We start from the raw sequence: 26,774 nt of genomic DNA, 5'->3' as shown, positions 1-26,774 counted from the left end.
TGTGATCTTCTACAAAGTAAGGAAAGAGACCTGTGGAGAAAACAAACCTGAAGACACCTTAATCTTGGACTTCTACCCTCTAAAGAGGGAGAAAATTAATTTCTATCATTTAACTCACCCAGTCTGGGGTATTCTGTCATGGTAGCCTTAGCGGGAGAATCTAGGGAGAATGAAAAGCGTTTCATTATCTGACCTTTATTTTTGTAAATGACAAGAATCATGTTCATACCTTTTTATAGACATTACATTGTTGTCCATTATTTAGAAATTGTACAGGTTTTTTTACATCCATATTGTAATGTCTCAAGAAACTCTGGCTCTGAGAATACAATAAGTATCTGCCTTCCTGTGCTAAGCACTTTCCGATATGTTATAGTCTAGAATAATAAGTAGCACATTAAAAGGTATTCTTTAAATCTCTGCTAATAATTCTAATGAATACGCACTTTAGTTTTACATATTTAGGATATTCTCATTGCACTGGCTTTTGATCAATTAAGTTAAATGTACATAGGCTTACAGTTTATCAGAAGTAATTTTTTCAGGTAACATAGGCAATTTGTGAGCTGGAGTATTACTCGATTATTTTACCTGCTTGTCACAGTAGCATCATTCTGTATAAAGTTATCTTCTGTAGAGAGATATAGCCCAAAATGTACGCATCCACAAGCTTTTCTACTGAACACACATGCACCCATACCAAAGTTACATACCACTACTGACACAAATGACTTGTACAGTTGGACCAAAGATGCAAGACTGACCTTCCGTGGAACATGGAAAATGGACAACAAGGGAAACTGATTACTGTGATCTACCAACTTTGGGCAACATACAAAATACTTGCATTTGGATATCTTTTACTACTTATTAGGAAACTATATATGTGTTTTAATATGGGAATTATTATACAAAGTTCGCTGAAGGAAAAGATTCAGGTGAAAGGAAGGAATTTACAGTGGAGGAAGAAAGGCAACAGAATTTGATAGACAATGGTAAATAAAATCAGCTGACTCGTTTTATTAATAAAATAATTATACCCTGTTAACTATCACGTTGGAGCATAGGGAGAACACTTGGAAACAAGTCATTTTTCAATTATGTGAGCAAAGACATTTTACTCACATTTTCAGAGCAGGGAGATCACCTTTTATTCTGAAACAGTACTTGCTAAAAAATGCATTTTAATTGAATACATTTATTTTAGACATAGCCTCTTCATTTTCTTTAACTCAAATAACCACCTGTCCACTGAATTATAGGAGTGAACTTCCGTGAAGAGATTTGTCAGATGCTCATAAACTTAGTCATTCTCTTTATTAGTGCACTCACCCATGTGGGCTTGGATATGGCTATCAGAGTCGCATGCAGCGATAGAAACCAGAAAAAAAAAATAGTAGTCAATGAACAACAGGGAGGTTAAATGACTGGCATGAAAGTGAAACTGAGCCCAGCAGTTTTTCAAAATATTTTTATAACCACTAGTACACTAAGGTCCCTAAAACACTAATCAAGTTTCCTTTAGTTATTAGGTTTCCAGAGACGGTCTTTTCATCGATGTCTGATTTTGCACATCCTAATTCTTCTGGTATTGATGTTAAGCTTCCCTGATCTGCTGGCATTTATGCAAGTTTTCTAGATCGACTCAATGACCTATACTTTGTGAAGACACTTCAAGGTGAATTATTCATTTTTTGCGCTCAAGACCATTTGTACATATTTCTGTTAAAGTATATGTCATTTATTCAACATTGGATTTCAGTATTTGCCTCATGCAATTGCATTCCGTCAGAACACAGTATCTTATTCATTTAACAATGCTTTTGTTATATAAATATATGCTGTGAATAGTCAAATATGAAATACTGTTTGCTAATTCAAATGAAATAATGAGGAAATATATTCCCAATGAATTCACTTAGCTACACTCTTAAATTGCAGATAGATAGATCAGCTTTAGATTTAACCAGAACAAACATGGTATACTGAGGAAAAACAAAAAGCATATAGTCACTTCCAGAAGTATTGAAACCAGAGCTAAACAAAATGATATTTTCAAAGAATATAGAATCTCATAGAAGTTTTACAGAGAGCCATGTGATAAATCAACTTAGTGAATTCAATTTTAGAAAGTTTTAGAACATTAGTGAATTTTAACTTTAGACAAAATATGCATCAGATAAATTTCTTTAGATTAAAAGGAAGTATTGGACTCTGAGAAGCAGAGGTGGATTTGAAGTTCTGCCAGTGATAATAACTAAGTGGAGAAAAACAGAAAACTGCCTCACCTGTAGACTACAGTTCTCTTATTTTTGAGTGCCCAAGACTGGTGGTAGCTGGGGCAGGGGCAACACCACTTATTACAGAACTCATAGGAAGTCAGATATTAGACCTCCCTCCTCCCCTTCAGCGATTCCTAAGTTTTATGTCCTAAATCTTAGAAACAGAGACCCATTTGAAGAATTTGAATCCAGAATGAAACCATGCAAGGAACAAATCATTTTAAAATCCGTATGATTGAATTGTATTCCCTTCTACTCTTCTCAGTTAGTCACCACATTTCTACTTCCTGTCTTCTATTTATGAAATTTTAGTGCACTCCTACCAGCTGTATCCTTCTGTATAGATTAACATATTTCATTGCATTTTGGTGGGGGTACTGGTAGACAGAGGAGATAAATATGTATGGGAAATCAACTATGATTAAACTCTCCAATATTTGAAACTTCTATCCTGATTAAGTATATTCTGTTATGAATAAAAACTCATTGTAAGATTTAATATTACAAATGGATTTAAATATTTTACTTAAGCTACTGATATTAGAAATTTTATACTGTTTCCAAAATCTTCCATTAAATTAGACATTAAAAGGACTATCATACAGAACAAGTTTGTTTTTTTTTTTTTTACATAAAAGTTCTCTTATAAAACAAAGCACACTGTAGGTTTAAAAAAAATACAAAGTGAAGGTACCAGGAGGACATGCATAATTGAATTTTGATATATATTGCCAAATTTCTTCCTAAGAATTTTGTCATTTCCACTGCCACCCTAACAAAGTGCTGCTGTGGTCACCTTGTAATGTGACATTACAAAACTCTAGTGGAGCCATTCCCATCACAGTCTGTATCAATGGATTCCCCTGGAGACAGAAAATTCCTACATAGAATTATCAGATCAATTTGTGAACACCTAAATTGAAGATTTCTTTCTAAATAGATAATCAAATGTCACAGAATCATCTATTGAATATTTCTCTTGCCTAATAGAACTTGGTCTCTTTTTTTACTTAACTTATAGAAAAAAAAAATAGGATCTTTCCTGGATAAGCAGAAATGATCCCCAAAGATGCCTGTGCCTTTAATCACTAGAACCCAGGAATATGTTACTTTACATGATAAAAGGGGTTTTGCTGATTCAGTTAACAATTTAGAGAGAAGATCATCATGGACTATTCAGGTTGGCCCAATGTAATCACAACAGTCCAAATAAGAGGAAAGTGAGTCATAGAGAAAGCTATAAATGTGGCAGGTGGGGTTGGAAGAGGTTACAGCATTGGATTTGAAAACGGAAGTAGGAGCCATGAGTCAAGGATTACAAGCATCCTTCAGAAGCTAGAGGAGACAAGATAAAGATGCTCTCCTAGAGCCTCCAAAGGAATGCACCCCGCTAATCCATTCTAGACTTAACTCTGGAACTGTGAAAAAGTTTGCCTCGTTTTAAGTCAGTAAATTTGTGAAAATTTCTTTTACAGCCACAATATGAAACTAACACTCTGCGTTGCTAATTCCATTCCATTAACCAGTACTGCCTAAGTGTTTTGAAGGCACACTATGCTTCTCCAGTCATTGGAATTAGTACAACAAATGTTAATTGCTATTTGCTTTTCAATGCACCCAACTCCCAACCACAAGAAAAGCAATAAGCCTTTTTTTTTTAATTGTTTCAGGTTTTTATTTAAATTCTGGTTTGTTAACATATAGTGTAATATTAGTTTCAGGAGTAGAATTTAGTGATTCATCACTTACAAACAATCAACACACTGTGCCATCTCAACAAGTGCCCTCCTTACTACCCATCACCCGTCTAACTCATCCACCCTCCCCCACTCCCACTGCTATAGCCGCCCACCTCCCCTCCAGCAACCCTCATTTTGTTCTCTGTAGTTAAGAGTCTGTTTTATGGTAATGGTAAGCCTTTTGAAGCAAGATCTTCTTCATTCCCTAGTGTATTTTCAATGCCTAGTAAATTACACATTGGAGGCAAGAACTATTGCATGGATTGATAGGGTTTTTTTATTGATCCTGTGAAGGAGGTCTTTTATAATTTTATTTCAAATTTGTATTATTCATCCTGAAGTATTACTAACGTGTACCATTTCAAATGTTTTCAAAAGAAGTGATCGCTACAAAATATTTAGAGAGGAACATTTCAAAGATTCTGTATAGACCCTAAGTTTTATCATTAGGGCAAATAAGACCATCATAAAGCTTTGTAATTACAAGGTACATTTGGGGCCTTCCCAATGTTTCCACTGATTTGACTTTTGTTTTAAATTAGGGAGACTATAAAAAATGAACTCATGTAAACTTTTCCCACATATATTACTACAACAGTGTCTCTTGCTCTTTCATTACTAAGAAAGTTTTTGCTGCCCTTGGCAATGTTATTGTGTGCTAGTCTGTTGTATTCTGCTTGGGGTTTCTCTGGCACAGAAGAAATCTCCAAGTGATCATATTTCCATTTCAGTTCTCCACCATGAAAGATTATATCCAGTCTACAGGAACTATGTAGGAACTAGTCATTTGTTGAATTACAAATGTAGGGTCACATTTTCCTGAACCTTCATTTTACATTAAACTACATATGTTACAGTTATTCAAGTAAAATCATTTATGGCCCAAAGCAGATTATAAAACAGACTCCAAATAGACTATAGGTAAAAAGCAAAGCTTATGACATCTGTAGTTTGGCTTTTACTTAACCACTTTACCAGATTCCCTTATTTTGACAGTTTCACATTTTTTAGATATACCCTTATACTTACAGAATAGAATGGTCTGTCTGACTTCATTAAAAATTTATATGCCTTATTGATGTTTTATATCACTGTTTTAGAAGAATTTTTATTTTTTGAAAGTTTGGGTCATCAGAGTTTTACTATTTTTTTTATGTTTATTCATTTTTGAGACAGACACAGTGCAAGTGGGAGAGGGGCAGAGAGAGAGAGAGAGAGAGAGAGAGAGAATCCAAAGCAGACTCCAGGCTCCGAGCTGTCAGCACAGAGCCTGATGCAAGGCTCGAACCCATGAACTGCAAGATCATGACTTGAGCCAAAGTCGGACACTTTGAGCCACCTGAGTGCGCTGAAGTTTTGTATTTTTAAACTAATAATGAAAGCAAGGGCGTTATTTATAGCACTTGTATGTAAACTCCTTTATGGACATTCATTCCTACTGCAAAATATTTATATATTTGAAATTTATTTTCAATTTTAAGTGTTGTTATATTTCAAATATGAGCTCAGAGGGTGGAGGAATGAGGACTATTTTATTCAACAAACATTTATGGAGCTCAGATCAAAAGCCAATGACTGTTCAAAAATTATTCAGATAAAATAACTATCACTTTCAGGAAATTCAGAATACTTGACAATCACAGTCCAGATTGCCGTGATCCATGTTACTGAGAATGCATCTCAGAATATGGTTCTAACCCAGGGCAGTAGGAGGGCAAGAAGTTTATAGGAAAACTTTTTCTTTAATCTATTCAGTTCACATTTGTATGTGTCATCTGTACTCTCCACAGTAAAAGGATTCATTAACAGACAGTAAAATTGTATTGTAATAAGTTCCCTGAAACAAAGCCTAAGTAATATTTTATAAATCATTGAGTGTTTATAATTGCAATAAATTGAATGCTTAAAAATCATTCTATCCTTAATGATGTTATATAGAATGATTTGCCAATTATCTGTCTTGATATCTTTAACATGAAATGAGCATTTCTTGGAATTAAACCAAAAAAAAAGAGATACCACTGCAGCTTTACAAATGAGGTAATTGTGGATTAAGGAATTGGGTAGTATGACCGAGGTTACATAAAAATTGGAGTCATTTATGCATTTATATTGAACCATTACCACCACTCTTAATATTAGTTTTTTTCCCACTTTATTTTGTTTACAATTCACAAGTATATAGCTGTACCTAAATAGTTGTTCCTTGAGGAATTACATTACATATCCATCTAACATTAAATATTGGATATACATGTAATATACTATAAACACACAAATTTTAGATCTAAACATTTCCAGTTGAAAACTATAAATGTGAAAACTTATACAAAACTGAATTCATTTTCTCCCCCACACCTGAGCCACCCAGTTTTTCTTGTCTTGGTTACTAGGCAATTCCTTCACTTGCTTAGGCCAAAATTTGAGTCAACCTTAATTGTCTCCTTATCACATACCTTGCATTCTTTCTACCAGAAAATTGTGGAGACTCTATATTCAAAATGTATCAATCTAAACACATCTCACAACCCTGGTCCCCCACCATAGTTTATCCTCAATATCACAACAACAGGGATCCTTAAAAAAAAAAATCTACTGAGATTGGGACATTCCTCTGCATACAACCAAACTCAACTCCCTAATTCAGTCAAGATAAAAGCTACATCAAGGCCCTGATCTTTCCTCCCACTACTTCTGATAGCATTTCCTACCACTCTGCCAATGGTTCACTGTTGCAGCCCTAATGGCTTTCTTACATTTCCTGGGACCAGTCAAACATCCTCCCACATGGGGGTCTTTGTACCCATTCTAGTTCTGCCTTGTACTACTTTTCTCACTGATAACCGATGCCAACTCTCTTTCAAATCTTTACTCTCCCATTCTATTTCTCCTACCTCTTTAGCATTTGGTTATGTACTATGAGATGTATAATTTACTTATTATAATTATTGTATGTATCAATTCGAATGTAAGCTTCTTAAGGGCAAGGATTCTTGTTTGTTCCCTTGACATGGCCCAGGATCTGGATCATGCCTGCCATAATTAGGTGTTCTACCAGTATTAGATGAATGAATTTTAAAAGGTGGGATACTAAAACAATGTAGCGTCATATTGGAATCATTTCTGAAATAGAGAATGTCTTAATAAAAGTAGGATAAAGAATTGTTTTCAGATAACTTCACTTTATTCAGAAAGTACATTTGAATCAAGTATAGTCCTTTTAATCTTAAATATACCAATTATACTTGTCAGATAATTCAAAAGTTTAACTTTTTATACTCCAATAAATACACTTTGCACATATTTCATATTATAACTGGTTTTTCCTTTTTAATAATACAAAATTACAACTGTATAATTTCTAGTTTACGTCATAAATATACTGTTTTATTTATCTTTCCATGGTAGAGTTTCCCTTTTCCAAACTTTTGGATACAAATACCAAACTGAAAAACTCACATTCAGCCTTGAAAAAAAAAGACCGCACTTAGTCCTGTGGATCATATGATCCTTGACCCTGTAGTTTCATGTAGTTTCAATAGCCATGTCTGCCAAACTGAAGATTGAAAACCAATTCTACCTCCTGCTGTTGCTGCTCAGGACTGTATCACTGAGCATTTGAAAAGACACCTTCTCAAAAACAGCATGGAGTAAACTGCTTTCTAATATGAGAAAAACAACCTTTACTCTGAACATCACTGGAGGGTGAATCTCATTCTCTGAGCTCTTTGCTTCGTGTTGAATGAGTTTTCCAGACAGAGCTCTAGATATTATCAAACGCTCTCACAAACATACACACAGCAAATATAATTTTCTGTAACACTGCCTCTAAATTTGCATTTTAAACCAAGTACACAAGTCTTAAAACTTGGACACAAATCTTCTCTTCCCTTTCTTCCCCCATTTTGTAACCAGAAGTAACTTGATTTAAAGACCTTAAATTTATTCATGACTGCAACATCTGATTTACACTTTGAAGTACGTATTGGTCATGGTTGCCGCTATAGCTGAAATACCGACTTTGCTCTGGTTTCAGTTATGGTTGTTTCCTCCTCAAACTCTATCATAATCATGCAGCTGTGTGCGTGTGTCTTCCACAGCAACACATACTGCTTTTCATTCGAGTCATTTTACAAGGAATTATTTGGCACAATTTAGTTGTTTGACAGTCATCACATTTTCAAAGGCAGTGCTGTCCAGCAGTTAGTTTTTAGTTTTTAAAAATAATTTTTCTGTATTTAGTATTAATAGATGATTAAAGGCCACTTGACAAAACCCAAGACCCATACTAAGAAAAATTATATGCAATATACAAATAAAGAAACCGATTCAGTAAATGTAATAAAAATCAAGTATCTTAAGTGAGAAAACACTGATAGCTTTAACATTAACCAAAATTTTTATAGAGTATCTGGCTTCAAGATAAATGCTTAAAAAAGATCAAAGTTTAAAAAAAATATTCTGGAAAAATACACAAAAATGGCAATGGAAAATATTCTACTTTAAATTGTAACCAAAGTTAAAATGATCTGGTATCAATTTTACAAATATACAGGGGACCTATATGAAGAATGACATTAAGAGACAACAGAGAATCTGAATAAATGGAAAAGTATATGTTTTTGGATGGGAAAAATCTAAATTTAAGGACATCAGGTTATTACACAGTTTTAGTAAAAATTTCATTTGAATTACAATAGTTTCTTAGAATTAGATAAAGTGAATGTTAAGTTCAAGAGTTTAGCCCCCATATAGCTTTACACATTACAGTAAATGCAACAGTGAGAGTCAGTTTGTCACCTTATGAAGCCACTTTAATGTCTTGATAATGGCAAAAGGATAGTAAATTAAACACAAGGGAAAGGATGGCACTTCTTAATGATATGTTACTCAATAACTACAGAAAAAAAAAACGACTGAAAATTTCAATCTTAGATCACATAGAAAAATATATTCCAATATGATTAACAACTTAGATGTCAATAATTGAATAAAAATCTAGCATGGAAATCTAAAAGACTAAATTTATTATATAAGGACAAATACCTCACTTCAAGATGACAAAATTGTAAACTACAAAATGAATGTTTGTAAATGTTCTTTTAAAATGTTTAGTTGTAGGAAATATACAATTTCTGCATTGGAAAAATATTTTTAATACAGAAAGGAGGAAAAGTAATTTGTATAGTTTGTGGAGAAAAAGCCTTCACTAGATGAAAAAATACTATGAATAAAAGAGCAAATTCAAATGGTCAAAATGTATGAAGATGCTCAATCAATAGCCAGGGACATACAAATTAAAAGTGAATTATCAATTTATGTCTATCAGACTGGCAAAATTTTTAAATAGCTATGCAACGAGTTGCTTAAAATGCAGCTGAATTTTGTACATCGCTGACAGAAATGTTCCATGTCAAAGTCTCTTTAAGACTATCAGAAAATATCTATTAAAATTTAAAACTCTTAAACCATAATACACAGCCATTCCAACCCTAAGCAGCTGCATGCAGTACAAGAATAAAGTGTCAATTCTTATGTACACATATGGAGAATGGATATTACAGCACTAACCTTAGACAAGAACAGGAAACAATGGATGATTGGCTAACAGTGTTGTGATCTATCCAGGGAATGAACTACTATATATTTATGTAAAAGAATCCATGGAGTTTGCAGATGTATTATGTCTAGCACTGTTATGTTGATAAAAGATGCATAAAATGTGCTTAAATTACGCCCTTTTTACCCCACTTTTTAAAAATATTTTTTAATTTATTTTTGAGAGAGTGAGAGTACATGTAGACACATGGGTAGGGGAAGGGGAGAGAGAGAGAGAAAGAGAGAGAATCCCAAGCATGACTCAATCCCACAAACTGAGATCATGACCTGAACCAATATCAAGAGTTGGATGCTTAACTGACTAAGACACCCAGGCACACTTATTATTTTTTTAAACATTTTTTTTTTAAAAACAATGAGGGAATGTATGTGGTATATCTAAAAATGGAATAAGGAAGAGACATATGAAAAGTGCATTTAGTAGACTGTTAAACATGGCATAATGCATAAAAACATGTCATGGTCCTTTATATGTACATTATACATACATGTATTTTTATGGATAGATGTGTGACAGTATCATACCAAAATATTTATGTTGCCATTCCAGGATGTTACCTAACCTGTGCCTAAAATTTTTATATCTATATCTATATCTATCTATCTATATTTTATTAACGTTTTATTTTTTATTTTTGAGACAGAGACAGAGCATGAACGGGGGAGGGTCAGAGAGAGAGGGAGACACAGAATCTGAAACAGGCTCCAGGCTCTGAGCTGTCAGCACGGAGCCCAATGCGGGTCTCGAACTCAGACTGTGAGATCATGACCTGGGCCGAAGTCGGACGCTCAACCGACTGAGCCACCCAGGCGACCCTTCATTTATATTTTTTTAATGAATATATTATGTAATCAGGATGTACGAAGATTATTTTCATTGTAGATGAATCAGACTTACAATTAAGCTAAATGTTTTAATTTACTATTAAGTGGTTTCATTATTTTAATGATGTAGGAATAAAACTCTCCCCCTTACACTTAAATATCAAGATAAAACCAGTACCTCTTAAAAAAAAAGACGACTTTTCTTTCCTTTGAATTCCTCTGCTTTACTTTATAATGCTACTTTTAACTACAAGTCTATTTTAACAGGTAATTTAAAACTCTAATGCTATTATAACGTGTCATAAAACCTAACTTGAAGGAAATAATGTAAGAGAAGTTATTAATATTGAACACATACTTCAACTAGTTTTTAGCAATCATCATCATGAGACTATAAAGAATCATTTAGTGCTCATTTCTAGTAAATAAAAAAAAAAGGTAAGTAGAGAGTATAGACTTTCCAAACATTAAATACTTAGTGATATTTATTGTTTTTTTCTGTGAACATTAAAAATTACCCCCCCCCCCAAAATTCCAGAAATATTTTCATGGTACAATTTATAACACCAATAATGGATAAAAGCCACAAAGAGTACTGACTCATCTCTCAGCATTTTTATAGTAAAGCCAATCTAAGTACACAAACTTTTAAGACAATTGAGTTTCATATTCCTTAGTCTGAGCCTCAATATTTTTATGTTGCTCCATTTAAATATATCATTCAGCCTCCTAAATAAAGTTCTTCCATCTGTAAATTGAACAGAATTCTAAGTATATATTCAGTTAGGTGGAGATTTCATTATCAAATCAAGAGATTGATTTACGGCCATCTCTATATAGACATCCAAACTACATCTGAGAGAGTGAGCTGTGGCAATCCTAGTGAATAGGGTAGATACGTTCATCTTGTTAAATAACTTTAAATGCTAACACCATACTAATCTTTTATTGTATCTCCAGCATGGCCCTTTTCCGACCTTCAAAACTTTTTTAAAATTATTATTATTATTTTTTTTTTAATTTCTTTTTTTTTTTCAACATTTTTTATTTTATTTTTGGGACAGAGAGAGACAGAGCATGAACGGGGGAGGGGCAGAGAGAGAGGGAGACACAGAATCGGAAACAGGCTCCAGGCTCCGAGCCATCAGCCCAGAGCCTGACGCGGGGCTCGAACTCACGGACCGCGAGATCGTGACCTGGCTGAAGTCGGACGCTTAACCGACTGCGCCACCCAGGCGCCCCTAAAATTATTTTTAATGATTATTTTTGAGAGAGAGACAGACAGAGACAGAGCATGAGCAGGGGAGGGGCAGAGAAAGAGGGAGACACAGAATCCTAAGCAGCTCCGGGCTCTGAGCTGTCATCGCAGAGCCTAATGCTGGACTCAAATTCACATAGGAGCCATGAGATCATGACCTGAGGCAAAGTTGGAGGCTTAACTGACTGATCCATCCAGGTGCCCCCCTGACATCCAAACTTTAATCCAACTGACTCTTTATATCTACACTCAGATCCCTTTAAGAAATATCATGTCCACAATTGAACTTCTGATAGCTCTCCTCTAAAACAAAACAAACAAACAAAAACAAAACCAAACCCAACTCATTCCTCAGATTTGCACATTTCAGTTAAAGGCAACTGCATCCTATCAGTTGCTTAGGACAAAAATTTGAAGTCATCATGTTTTTTTTTTTTTTTTCCTTTTACATACAGTCTATCATATTCTGTTGGTTTATATTTAGATTCCCATGTTTTACCACCTCAACTGCTACCATGCTTGTCCAAACCACAATCCTCTCTCTCCTGGGTACTCAGAGCACATACAAGAATTCCTTCTGACTCCTCCCTTTAGAGTCTATTGTTTTGTTTTTTGAGGGGGGGCAGAGGGAGAATCTTAAGCAGGCTCCATGTCCAGCACGGAGCTCCGATATGATGGGCTCCATAGCATGACAGTGATATCATGATCTGAGCCAAAACCAAGAGTTGAACACTTAACCGTCTGAATCATCCAGAGGCCTCTCCAGTCTATTTTCAGTCTATCAATTATATCATTCTTCTTAATCGTCTTTTTGCTCAGGGTAAAAGCAAGGTTATAGAAGATCTTAGGTGATCTGGTTTTCTTTTTCTTCATTATCATCCTGATTTTATCTCTTCATGTTTAATCTATACTGGGACACGTCAGATCTCATAGCCATTCAGCTATTTTCTGTCATGGGTTCTCTTCCTCCAGCTATGAACATGGCTCACTCCCTTAAGGTTTTGACCAATGTTGCTTATTCAGGGAGGCCTATTAAAATAACCCAGTTTAGAACTGCATGTCTGCCTCTACATATTATACTTGTCCCCATGTTTACTGTTGGAAAACTAAAATCCATGTAAATTTTAAAAGGAAATGTAAAAAAAAAAATAGTACATCTCTATCTCTATATGCTCTAGGAAAAGAGGTCATGGGATTATTAAACTTTAAACCTCAAGTTATAAAAGAAAACAACTTAGGCATCAAAAGTATTAAAGATTATATGACAGATTCCATAAGCTAAAATAAGATACATTAGACTTTTTACACAAGTTATAGAGGAAGTATTTATAACCACAATTTGCAAAGTTAGCTTTCAAAATAAAGGCTTTTTTCCAATAGGGAATGGACAGATGTTATAGGTAATTCATAGATTAAGACAAACAAAAAACCTATGAAACACAAAGGCAATATAGTCCAGAAACAACCTAACTCCATCCCACAGAAGTAAAATCCTTTTGCAAAGTTTTATTAACAAATGTATTCATGTGCATTGCTAGTTTTAGAGAATAAACCAGGAAAAAAGTAAATACCACTAATAAGCGAATATGTAAATACATTTTGGTAGGTCTACACTAGAGGATATTCTACAGCCATTAAGAGACGTGACTTATTGTTTAAATTGACTTGGTAGAGTTTTCATGAGGTTTTGTTGAGTTAAAAAAAATGTAAGATGTAAAATACATGATTCCAGTTTGGTAAATTAATGGCCAAAAAACCTATTTGACTGTGTATATACATATACTTGTATATATAGGTATTATATATATTTGGCATATAGGATACTTTATTGTATTTTATATACACCACACATTAGGTAGCATTATATAAGCATGGAGTTATTAGGGAAGTATACATATTAGATTAACATGGGTTACACAGGATTATTTGGAGTTACTAAGGAAAATGGATTGCTAATAAGGTGGAAAGAAAAGAGAATAAAGGGAAAATAAGGGGAAAAATATACCCAAACACAGCATGTATAGTATGATTTTAAGGATCCATTTTTCTAAGCACAAGTATGTCTATTTGTATGACATTTAAGTTATTTATTTGAAAGAGAGAGCACACGCACGAGCAGAGAAGGGTCAGAGAGAGAGGCAGAGAGAGAATCCCAAGCAGGCCCCACACTGGCAGCACAGGGCTGACACAGGGCTCAAACCCACAAACCATAAGATCATGATCTCAGCCAAAATCAAGAGTTGGATGTCCAATGGACTAAGCCACTCAGGAGCCTGTGTATGACGTTTTAAAGTAAAAATTTAAAACACAAGGGGAAAATTAGGCTTAGAAATAAAAAGGAAGTATTATCAATTATTAGGTGTTACCAGATGATCTTCCCCACTGTTTAAAGTATTCCTCTTGATCTACATACGAGTGAAAACATATGGTATCTGTCTTTCTCTGCCTGATTTATTTCATTTAGCAGAACACTCTCCACTTCCATTCAGGTTGCTACAAAAGGCCAGATTTCATTCTTTCTCATTGCCAAGTAGTATTCCATTGTGTATACAAACCACAATTTCTTTACCCATTCATCAGTTGATGGACATTTAGACTCTTTCCATAGTTTGGCTATTGTTGAAAGTTCTGCTATAAACATTGGGGTACACGTGCCCCTATGCATCAGCACTCCTGTATCCCTTGGCTAAATTCCTAGCAGTGCTATTGCTGGGTCATAGGGTAGATCTATTTTTAATCTTTTGAGGAACCTCCACACTGTTTTCCAGAGTGGCTCTAGAAGACCACGGGGGAGTTACAGAGAGGGAAGGGGGCAAACCCTAAGAGACTCTTAAATACTGAGAATAAACTGAGGGTTGATGGGGGGTGGGGAGGGAAGGGAAAGTGGATGATGGGCATTGAGGAGGACACCTGTTGGGATGAGCACTGGGTGTTGTATGGAAACCAATTTGACAATAAATTTCATATTAAAAAAATAAAATAAAATAATAAAGTATTCCTCTTGATCAAATGTTCTAAATAAATAAAATAATGAACAGATTGCAAAAATCAATTTGAAACAGGGGCTAAAAGTACATGAAAGTATATCAAACACTATGAAACCAACAGACAATGATACAGACTCAGCATGAGGACAGAGTGTAAGTATTCAGACACCACATTTCATAAAGTGTTCATCAATATTGTAATACATAAAAGCTGATAATGCTTAATCTCACCCAGACATGTTTTGTTATTATACACACATAAAATATAGTTTATATAATTTTTACAGAATATATAATTTTATTCCAGAGAGTGTATTTCGTTATTTCAAGGAGATGGATCTAGTTTTATAACCCTCAATTCTGAATTGTAAAAATGCTTCAGCTTTAAGTAGGACCTTACTACGTGCATCAAATGACCTCTGTAGTCACTTCCTCTTTGTCTTTTTTAAGTCACACCTCTAACTCCTTAGATATGTCAAATTCAATGAATTTATCTTTAAAAATATCTTATGTTCACACATACACATAGATTTCTCAAGGAAACTGGATTATCATTTGAGAAGTCATATACTATTTTGAATATGCATTTGCCTTAACTCCAACTCAACAAATTCTCCATATACTTGAGTGACAACCTGATTGTTTCTACAACTCGAAGACAGAAGATGATTGGATTCTGAAGACATCAGTCTGACATATTATTGTTTAATTAACATGATACTGAAATAATTAGCAAGATGTAGTATCACATGTCTTGTTTAGGTTGTTGATTTCATTCCAAATACATATAACAGAAAGGTTTATGCTGAAATACAATTTTCCACAATACTCATGAGCTCACTTAACCCAGTTGCCTACTAACGATTAATTACCTAAAAGACACAACACTATTAAAGGTCACATTTGATTTTTTAAAGTAATTTAAAGTTGAAGAGAATCTAAGTCTCCTTCCCCATATTTCCCCATATATTATAATCAAAATTAAAAAATGTTACTTACCCACTGACACAACTCAATGACTATCCATTGTGTGTTCCTTTGAGTGAACTCTACAACCAAACATTCACTACTATAGACAACTACAAGCTGCTATTACAATCTCATCCCCACTGTTAGATTTCATTTACTTATTATGCATTGGTCATACGCTATTTATTTCAGCTTTTTAATCTTCATATGGGGAATTACTCAATGGGATGATTACCCTCTGTACCTAACCCTACTTATCTCTGCAGCTGCATCTCATTATTTCTTTCAAAAGCTATTTTTTGCCTTTTGACCCATTGCCAACTATCAATAACCCCTCTCCTTTTTGCTCCAGTATTTCTCTCTTTTAAACCACGTCTCATATTTTCTTCTTTTATCAATGTAATTACATTAGTTTACCCCAACTAGACCATAAACTCCTTGAACAAAGTTATCATGTCTTACATAGGTTTGCATCTCATAAGGGCTAGTGCAGTGGTTTGCTTTTACTCAAAAGTCAGTAATAAGTGTTTAGCCTCACTAACAGGAAGGCTTGTATTCTAGAATGCCACCCTTAATCTGAGGGTGAACAGAAGAATGGAAATTGAATACGGGTTCCGAGTTCCTTAGCATGAAGTCTTTTTGTGTATTGCTGTTTTGTGTAGTATTTTATTGTGGACAAAAAACATTTGCATAAACACCTATAAATTGGTAGATTTAGTATTAGAAGTGTAGTCTCCTTACACACAGCCTCTACATAAATGTTTTCCTATGAATTTAGTTCAAAAGCTAAATAAATTTGAAGATATTACTGTACTAAAAGTAGAATAAGAGATAATGTAGGCTAGCCAAAATGGATGCAGAATGTATTTCTCCCTGAAGGGACCAGAGTAACAGAGGAATGAGAATTTAAACAAACTTAAAATCATGACCAAATTATACATATATCAAATTTTAATAACAGGTATGTGTACAAGCCATGTCACATATTGTAGGGGTAGGGAAAAGAGATGTATTAGGTATCATTCCAGATACTAAAAGAGGCCTGATATTATTGTCTAACTGGATCCCCACAAAAATACTATGTAATGGGTATTTTCTATCCTTTTGCATATATGGAAAAGGACAATTATATCCATGTCACACAACTAATGACTAGCAGAGCCAGGATAAGATCCTTCGTCAAAATCACGTCAAACCTCTTTTGTACAGTTCTTAATATGCCTGGTCTTTGATCTTTCAGACTTTTAAGATAATTGCCACCTAGTCAGAGAGACCCTCTCTGGCCACACTGGTTAATACAATCTCTACCAATGACCATGGTTCCTTTCATAATGTTCACCACATCTTACTCTTTTGGGGTTTCATAACAAAATATCTCAAACTGAGTAATTGATAAACAACAGAAATTCATTACTCACAGTCCTGGAGGCTTTAAGTCTGAGATCAGGGTGCCAGCCGATTCAGGTCAAGACCCTCCTCTGAGCCAGTCTTTTCTTATCCTCACCTGGTAGAAGAAGCAAAGACGCAGCTGAATCTCTCTTTTATAAGGATATTAATCTTATGCTCCGCCCTGATGACCTTATCACCTCCCAAAGAATCCCCCTACTAATACCATCACATTGGGCATTAGGACTTAAACATATGACTTTGAGGAAGACACACATATTCAGACCATAGCAATGAACGTCTGTATCTTTCTGATTTATTTAGTTATTTGTCATCTGTATCTCCCAAAGTAACATAATATTCATGAGGGTGAGGACTCTTTCTTGACCACTGCTACACCTGCAATGCCTAGACCAGTGATTCTCCTGACCAGCAGCATAGCATCACCTGGAACTTGTTAAAAATGCAAATTCTTGGGCACCACTCCAGCTCTACTAAATCAGACCCTCTAGGGAAGTGACTGAGTAATCAATGCCTGCTGTTCCAAGCCCTCCAAATCATTCTAATACATGCCAAAATTTAAGAAATGCCGGCCTAGAACCAGGCTTTTAATAAATACGTATGCACAATAAAAGCATACGAATGATTTTAAATAGTAAGTAAAAATTTAAAACTTATGTAACATAATAATATAAATGAGATTAAGAAAATAATACAGTAATATAAAACAGATAAAATCATTTGTGTTTAATTAACTGAGATGAATGATAACACCACATGTTAATTTTATTAATTTGTTTTTCTCTCTTTAGCCACTGGGAATTCTGAGGAAAAAACTGTGTATCCTTATAGGTGATTTATCCTAACCTGAACAGATAAGGTTAAACATTTAATTTTGGGTTCCAACTCTTGTTTTTGGTTTTCTTCCAAGAAGCATGAAAGTTATGTGCTTCAGTACTGAATGTGGAAAAACTAGAAAGACTTACTCACAGTCATCAGCTGGCATTTGAAAGGACACTGTTCTTGAGAATGTTGAAGAATTGGAAAGGAATACCTGCATATGCATTCTTGAAGCCTGAATTCTGAGGCAGAGTGAAATCAAGTAAATATCCAGATCCAGCAGGACTTCTATGATTTTGTGGCTCTCCTTGAAGCACCAGATTTCTATTATGATAAAATTAGTTGAATTTCAAGTTAATCAAGCAGGTCAATTACAAGAGTAAGGGAACAGGTGATCTGATCCATCCTTGGAAAGTAGAATGAAGTTAGCCTTATAAATGATAAGAAAAATGATAGAATGTTTCACTTCTGATACACAGAGCCCTTGGAGCTCAGTGCTGGTCTTAACCAGTATGTCTTTACTAAATGATACAATAGAATGTAATTAAGTTTCTCTTAAATCAATGTTATAATAACCTTATGTATCACAAATACAGTACAGGATTTTATGTCTAAATTTAAGATAGACCTTGAAAATAAAAGCTTAAACAAGAATCAACGTGCCAGAATTTGAACCCATATTTGTCTATTTCTCAGTAACAACTAGGCACTGTAAATTGTAAACAAAAGGACAGATCACTGTCATCTTGAGTCTGCAAATAATTATAAATGATATTGATGTATAATTCATTTAAGATGCTTAATAAAATATTTTATCATTGTTTTCAAAAGAATGCCAAAAAATCATCCAGTTTACTTTTATTAAATAAAAAATGTTTATTTTTTTTAATTTTTATGTTTTAAAATCATATCTAACAGGTTAGGTCACTTTTTGGAAAAATCAATTTTAAAGTACAATATTTTTATTTCAGATTTTATGTTCAGTGCTTTCTTATTGTTTAGAAAGTAAATTTAACTAATTTTGGAGGAAATTTATTTAACTAAGTTAGGCAATATCTTATCCCACAAATGGCTTGAAAAAAATGCATCTAGGGGCGCCTGGGTGGCGCAGTCGGTTAAGCGTCCGACTTCAGCCAGGTCACGATCTCGCGGTCCGTGAGTTCGAGCCCCGCGTCAGGCTCTGGGCTGATGGCTCGGAGCCTGGAGCCTGTTTCCAATTCTGTGTCTCCCTCTCTCTCTGCCCCTCCCCCGTTCATGCTCTGTCTCTCTCTGTCCCAAAAATAAAAATAAAAAACGTTGAAAAAAAAAAAATTTAAAAAAAAAAAAAAAAAAGAAAAAAATGCATCTAGTCTGTCTTTGGGTATGAGTTGGGAGTTTGTGTATATATCAAATGTGTGTGTGTGTGTGTGTGTGTGTGTGTGTGTGGTCCACACAGTGATGATATGTATAAATTTTCCATGTTGGTGCTGAGACAGATGAAGGGATCTCCTACCAGTAAATTCAAGCATATCTCAGCTGGTGTACCTACTGCATCTATGTATTTGATTTTGTAAGGATTTTCTATCCTCTTAGATCTGCTATGATATTTTGGAAGTTTGCTGCATTATGGGTGCTCTACCTGATCCCACCAATCAGCAATCCTTCAACATGTCACATCTCTAACAAAAATAACCTCAACATCCCAAAGGCACACAGTCCATTTCACTCAAGAGTAACAAGGTCTAAAGATATTTGAGAGAATTTTTTATTGTGAGTAGTATCACAGGCTTTTCCCCTCTATTTCTAAGTTTATTTATTTTCGAGACAGAGAGAGACAGAGCATGAACGGGGGAGGGTCAGAGAGAGGGAGACACAGAATCTGAAACAGGCTCCAGGCTCTGAGCTGTCAGCACAGAGCCCGATGCGGGGCTTGAACTCATAGACCGGGAGATCATGACCCGAGCTGACATCGGCCGCTTAACCGACTGAGCCACCCAGGCGCCCCTCCCCTCTATTTCTAATGGGAAATACACTGTAAATTGTTTTCTATGAAGAGTATTTTTACTGTTATCTAACATTTATTTATCACAAACCCCTTTTCTTCTTCACCACACATATAATTTCTGCATGTCCACCCATTCAGTGACCAAGTTTTAAATCCCCTACACCTTCAGACAAGAGGAGTTGGCTGATAGAGACAGTAGGCCTTCAGGCAAATTCAGGATAACACAAAGGTTATTTTATTTCTTTTTTATTTCTTCATGTTTTAAAATGAGCTGTCAACAAAACCTACCCTATAATCTACTTAAATAGATTATATATATTCAAAAGAGTTAATGTAGTCAACATACTTACAAAAATAACACTAAGTATACCAGCCTGAGATACACTTGAACTTATTAATGGGAGATTGCTTCGTCTGTTTCAGCACCAACATGGAAAATTTACAAATATCATTACTGTATATGGATCACACACACACACACACACACACACACACACACACATATACACATTTGGTATATACACAAACACCCACCCCGCACCACTGGCACCAAAAGACAAATGAAATGCATTGCTTTAAGCCATTTGTTAGATGGATGCTGCCTAGATCAGTTAAATAAATACATCTCTCCTAAAATTGATTAAAAGCAGTCTTACTTTCTAAACAATAAGAAAGAATTGAAAATAAAATCTGAAATAAAAATATTGTACTTTAAAAGTGATTTCTCCAAAAATGATCTAACTTGTTAGATATGATTTTAAAACATAAAAATAAAAAAAAAAATAAACAAAGAATTGAGTAAGAACAATTGGTATAAGATAATTGGCAAGTATATGATATATGACTACATCAAAACTATTTGTGGTGCAAAGAGACAATGTTTTTCAGGCTCTTAGTTTTAGTAAACATCGAATTCACACTTCTGTTAAGTGCCTATGCCTGGGGAATACCCTGATGATCAAGATTCACAGGTTTCCTTCCTTCATTAATCTTATGGTCCAGTAGGAAAGAGAGAACTACATAAAGCCTTCTAAATATCCCTTTAGGGAAGTAGATGGTATTAGTAAAAAGGAAAAAAATAATAACTAAGAAAACAAACATGTTTATACCAATTAACAAATAAATTTGACCTGAAAACATAAAATCCCTAGAAGAAAATATAGGCACTAAGCTCCTTGCCATTGGCCTGTTCAATGATTTTTTTTGGATTTGACACCAAAAGTAAAGATAAGAAAAGCAAATTAATAAATGGGACTATATCAAACTGAAAAGCTTCTGCAAATGAAAGGAAAACTTATCAAAATGAAAGGCAACTGACTGAATGGGAGAAAATATTTGCAAATCATATACCTAATAAGGGGCTAATATCCAAAATATATAAAGAACTCATAGAACTCAATAGCAAAACCAAACAAACAACATGATTAAAAAATAGGCAGAGGATCTGAATGGACATTTTTCCAAGGAAGACATACAGGTGGCCAAAAGGTATGTGAAAAGGTGCTCAGTATCACTAATCATCATCAGGAAAATGTAAATCAAAACCACAATGAGATATCACTTCACACCTGTTAGAATAGCTATTGCCAAAAAGATTAAAAAAAGAAAAGTGTTGGTAAGGATGTGGAGAAAAGGGAACACTCATGCACTGTTGGTCGGTGTGCAAATTGGTGCAGCCACTATGGAAAACAATATAGTTATCCCTCAAAAAATTAAAAGCAGAACTCCATATGATCCAGCAAATCCATTACTGAGAATCTATCCAAAGAAAACAAACACACTAATTCAAAAACATATATGTACTCTCATGTTCATTATTTACAATATCCAAGGCATGACACAGCCTAAATTTCAATGATGAATGAATGGATTAAAAATGTGATACACACACACACACACACACACACACACACACAGTGGAATATTATTCATCCATAACACAGAAGGAAATCTTGCCATTTAAGACAACATGAATGGAACTTGAAAGCATTATGCTAAATGAAATAATAACACAGAAAGACAAATATATGATCTCACTTATTTTGGATTCTAAAAACAAAAACAAAAGCGAAAGTGAAACCCCACAAAAATATAAAAACAAAACACACCAAGCAGTTCACAGATACAGAGAACAGATTGGTGGTTGCCAGAGGCAACAGGGGTCAGAGTGGATGCAAAGGGTGAAGGGGGTCATAAGGTACAAATGTCCAGTTACAAAACAAAAATAGTCATTGGGATGTGATGTCAAGCATGGTGTCTGTCTATAGTTAATAATGTATTGCAGAAGGGGCCAACATGGCAGAGAAGTAGGGGACTCCATACTTCCAGCGACTCTCAAACAAAGAAGTGCAGAAGCTAAAAAGTACTTTGAACAGCAGAACCTGGGAGGAAAAGAGACTGAATCTAATAGGAAAAAAATGGGGAAGCTGGAAAGAAGATAGGTGGGTAACTGCAAACTGGGGGAGATAAAAAATGGCTGTGTGGACATGGAGGAGAGAAAAAGGGAGTGAAAAAGGGAAGAGAGAGAGCGGCAAGGGAAGTGCAGCATCGTATCAGGACAGGAGAAAGACCTCAGAATGAGACTGAGAGGGATCTGATCTCTAACTGCAGGGCTTTCTTCGGACTGGAACCGGCTCCCTGTTCGCGCACCTGGGTAGGAAAGGAGCCAGCCCTGGGTGCGGTGCTAGGTCGGGGGCTTAGTCCGCAGCAGCTGAAGAAAGTGGTTCCCTCCCTGGAGGGCTGCGCGACAGTACAGAGCTGCCTGCGTCCACCACCCGGGGCACAGTGGCTGGGCCGAGGGCACAGTCTTCAGGAGGATAGGGCCGCCATTTCCCTGGAGTGCTGTGGGAAAAGACAAAGCCTGCCTGCATCTGCCACCAAGGGGCTGGAGGTGAGGTCAGCGACTGAGTCCACAGTAGAAGTCGGTTCTCCCTGAAGTGCAGTGGCACAGACAAAGCCAGCCAGAACCACATATCTCCACACTGAGAGGTGTTTCTCCAGGGCCAGAGCGCATGGAGCTGGACTTTGAATCCTAGCCAAACACAGGGTCAGAGCTGGTGAAGCAAGAAGGACCGCCCTGTCTATGCCTGTGGCACAGTGAGGACAACTCAAAGGGAGTCCACCAGGTCGGCTCCATTGAGAAGAGACTGGGGGGTCATCATTCCCACACACACACACCACCACCACCAAGTCTCAGGGCCCATAGTGGAGATTAATTCAGATTACGCCAAACCACACCCTTGCATAGGGTAACTGTGTATCCACCTGAGCGGCACAGACCATTTGGACAGCTACTACCTACAAGCAATGCAGCATTGCCTGGATTAACTCTAGGTCAATTCTGGATATATAGATATATTCTACCCCCTGCCCCCATTTCTCCTCCTTATATCTTCCCTCTCCTAGGCTGGTTACTCTGGTTACTGGTCTGTTTAAACAGACATATTTAATCCATTGTCTTGATACATGTTCTACACCTCCTTCTTTATACTCCTTTCTCTCTCTCTGAAATAATCAAGCCATATAGTTTCTCTGTCTGGGTAATCTTATCTTCATTTCATCTCATTTTCCCTGCCTCCTTCTTTATTTTCCTTTCTCTCTCTCCCTCTCTGGATTAAGCCTTTTAGTCTCTCTGCCTAGTCAATGCTTATTTTTTCTCCCCACCCTCCCCCGACCATCCCCCGCTCCTGTCATTTCTCTCTTTGTATGTGCCTTCCATCAGCACTGCCTCCACCCTGTTCATTACTTGTAGTCCCTGTTTTGGGGTTTTTTGTTTTTAGTCTTTAGGTTTTTTGTTTTTTGTTGTTTGTGTTATTTTTGTGTTTGTGTGTGCTTGTCTCCTGTTTGTCTATCTGTTTTCCTTTACAGGGCTACTCCAAGGAACAAATCAAAGCACACATGGTGGAGGGTCCAAAATATCACTATGAGTAGGGTAATAAAATAACCAAACACAACAACAGAGAGCAAATAACAATCTCCGAAAAATACCTCCTGGAGGTCCAGGCCCTATGACACTCCTTTAATATAGCAGTGTTCACAGGTGCACAGCCCAAAACAAGCTTTTAAAATGCATAAGTGATAGAAAACTAGCGAAGGTGATGAAACAGAAGAATTCTCCTCAAAAGAAATTCCAGGAAGTAACGACAACTAACAAATTGATCAAAACTGATTTAAGCAATATAACTGAACAAGAACTTAGAATAATAGTCATAAAATTAATTGCTGGGCTGGAAAAAAGCATAGACAGCAGGGTATCTATTGCTACAGAGATCAAGGGACTAAAAATAGTCATGATGAATTAAAAAATGCTATAAATGAGGTGCAAAATAAAATGGAGGTGACCACAGCTCGGACTGGAAAGGCAGAGGAGAGAATAGGTGAATTAGAAGATAAAGTTATGGAAAAAGAGGCAGCTGAGAAAGAGATAAAAAAATCCAGGAGTATGAAGGGAGAATTAGAGAACTAAGTGATGCCATCAAATGGAACAATATTCATATAATAGGAATTCCAGAAGAGGAAGAGAGAGAGGGGCTGAAGGTGTACTTGAACAAATCATAGTTGAGAACTTCCCCAATCTGGGGAAGGAAAAAGGCATTGAAATCCAAGAGTCACAGAGAACTCCCTTAAGACATAACTTGAATCGATCTGCACGACATATCACAGTGAAACTGGCAAAATACAAGGATAAAGAGAAAGTTCTGAAAGCAGCTAGGGATAAACACGCTCTAACTTATAAAGGGAGACTGATAAGACTAGTGACAGACCTATCTACTGAAACTTGGCAGGCCAGAAAGGAAGGGCAGGAAATCTTCAATGTGATGAACAGAAAAAATATGCAGCCAAGAATCCTTTATCCAGCAAGTCTGTCATTCAGAATAGAAGAAGAGATAAAGGTCTTCCCAAACAAACAAAAACTGAAGGAATTCATCACCACTAAACCAGCCCTACAAGAGACCCTAAGGGGGATTCTGTGGGTGAAAGGTTGCAAGGACCACAAAGTACCAGAGATATCACTACAAGCATGGAAACCTACAGACATCACAATGACTCTAAACCCATATCTTTCCATAATAACACTGAATGTAAAAGACTAAATGCGCCAACCAAAAGACATGGGGTATTGGAATGGATACAAAAACAAGACCCATCTATTTGCTGTCTACAAGAGACTTATTTTAGACCTGAGGACACCTTCAGATTGAAAGTGAGGGGATGGAGAACTATCTATCATGCTACTGGAACTCAAAAGAAAGCTGGAGTAGCCATACTTATATCAGACAAACTAGACTTTAAATTAAAGGCTGTAATAAGAGATGAAGAAGGGCATTATATAATAATTACAGAGTCTATCCATCAGGAAAAGCTAACAATTATACATGTCTATGCACCAAATACGGGAGACCCCAAACATATAAAACAACTAATCACAAAAATAAGCAATCTTATTGACAAGAATGTGGTAATTGCAGGGGACTTTAATACTCCACTTACAACAATGGATAGATCATCTAGACAGAGAATCAATAAAGAAACAAAGTCTCTGAATGATACATTGGATCAGATTGACTTGACAGATATATTTAGAACTCTGCATACAAAGCAACAGAATATACTTTCTTCTTGAGTACACACGGAACGTTCTCCAAGATAGATCACATACTGGGTTACAAAACAGCCATTCATAAGTATAAAAGAATTGAGATCATACCATGCACACTTTCAGATCATAATCCTATAAAACTTGAAATCAACCACAGGAAAAAGTCTGTAAAACCTCCAAAATCATGGAGGTTAAAGAACACCCGACTGAAGAATGAATGGGTCAACCAGGCAATTAGAGAAGAAATTAAAAAATATATGGAAACAAATGAAAATGAAAATACAACAATCCAGACACTTTGAGATGCAGCGAAGGCAGTCCTGAGAGGAAAATACATTGCAATCCAGGCCTATACAAATACAAATACAAAATCTAACAGCACACCTAAGGAACTAGAAGCAGAACAGCGAAGACACCCCAAACACAGCAGAAGAAGAGAGAAGTAAGATCAGAGCATAAATAAACGATATAGAATCTAAAAAAAACAAAAAACAAAAAACAAAAAACAAAAAACAGTAGAGCAGATCAATGAAACCAAGAGTTCATTTTTTGAAAAAATAAGCAAAATTGATAAACCTGTAGTCAGGCTCCTCAAAAAGAAAAAGGAGAGGACCCAAATATATAAAATCATTAGTGAAAATGGAATTATTACAACCAATCCCTCAGAAATACAAGCAATTATCAGGAAATACTATGACAAATTATATGCTAACAAACTGGAAGAAATGAACAAATTTCTAAACACACACACATGTCCAAAACTCAACAGGAATAAATAGAAACTTTGAACAGACCAAAACCAGTGAAGAAGTTGAATCAGTCATCAAAAATCTCCCAACAAATAAGAGTCCAGGACCAGATGGCTTCCCTGGGGAATTCTACAACACATTTATTTATTTTTTTTGAATATGTTTAAAAAATTTTTTATGTTTATTTATTTTTGAGAGGGAGAGACAGAGCATGAGCGGGGGGGGGGGGGGGCAGAGAGAGAGGGAGACACAGAATCTGAAGCAGGCTCCAGGCTCTGAGCTGTCAGCACAGAGCCTGATGCAGAGCTCAAACTCACAAACCATGAGATCATGACCTGAGCCGAAGACGGATGCTCAGCTGACTGAGCCACCCAGGTGCCCCAGAATTCTACCAGACATTTAAAGCAGAGATAATACCTATTCTTCTCAAGCTGTTCCAAAAATAGAAAGGGAAGGCTTTCTATGAAGACTCATTCTATGAAGCCAGCATTACTTTAATTCCTAAACCAGACAGAGACCCAGCAAAAAAAAGAGAAC

This window comes from Neofelis nebulosa, chromosome 7 (assembly GCF_028018385.1).
Source record: "Neofelis nebulosa isolate mNeoNeb1 chromosome 7, mNeoNeb1.pri, whole genome shotgun sequence".
Taxonomy (NCBI): Eukaryota; Metazoa; Chordata; class Mammalia; order Carnivora; family Felidae; genus Neofelis; species Neofelis nebulosa.
The sequence above is the reverse complement of the archived record's forward strand: the minus strand, read 5'-3'. Positions refer to the sequence as shown.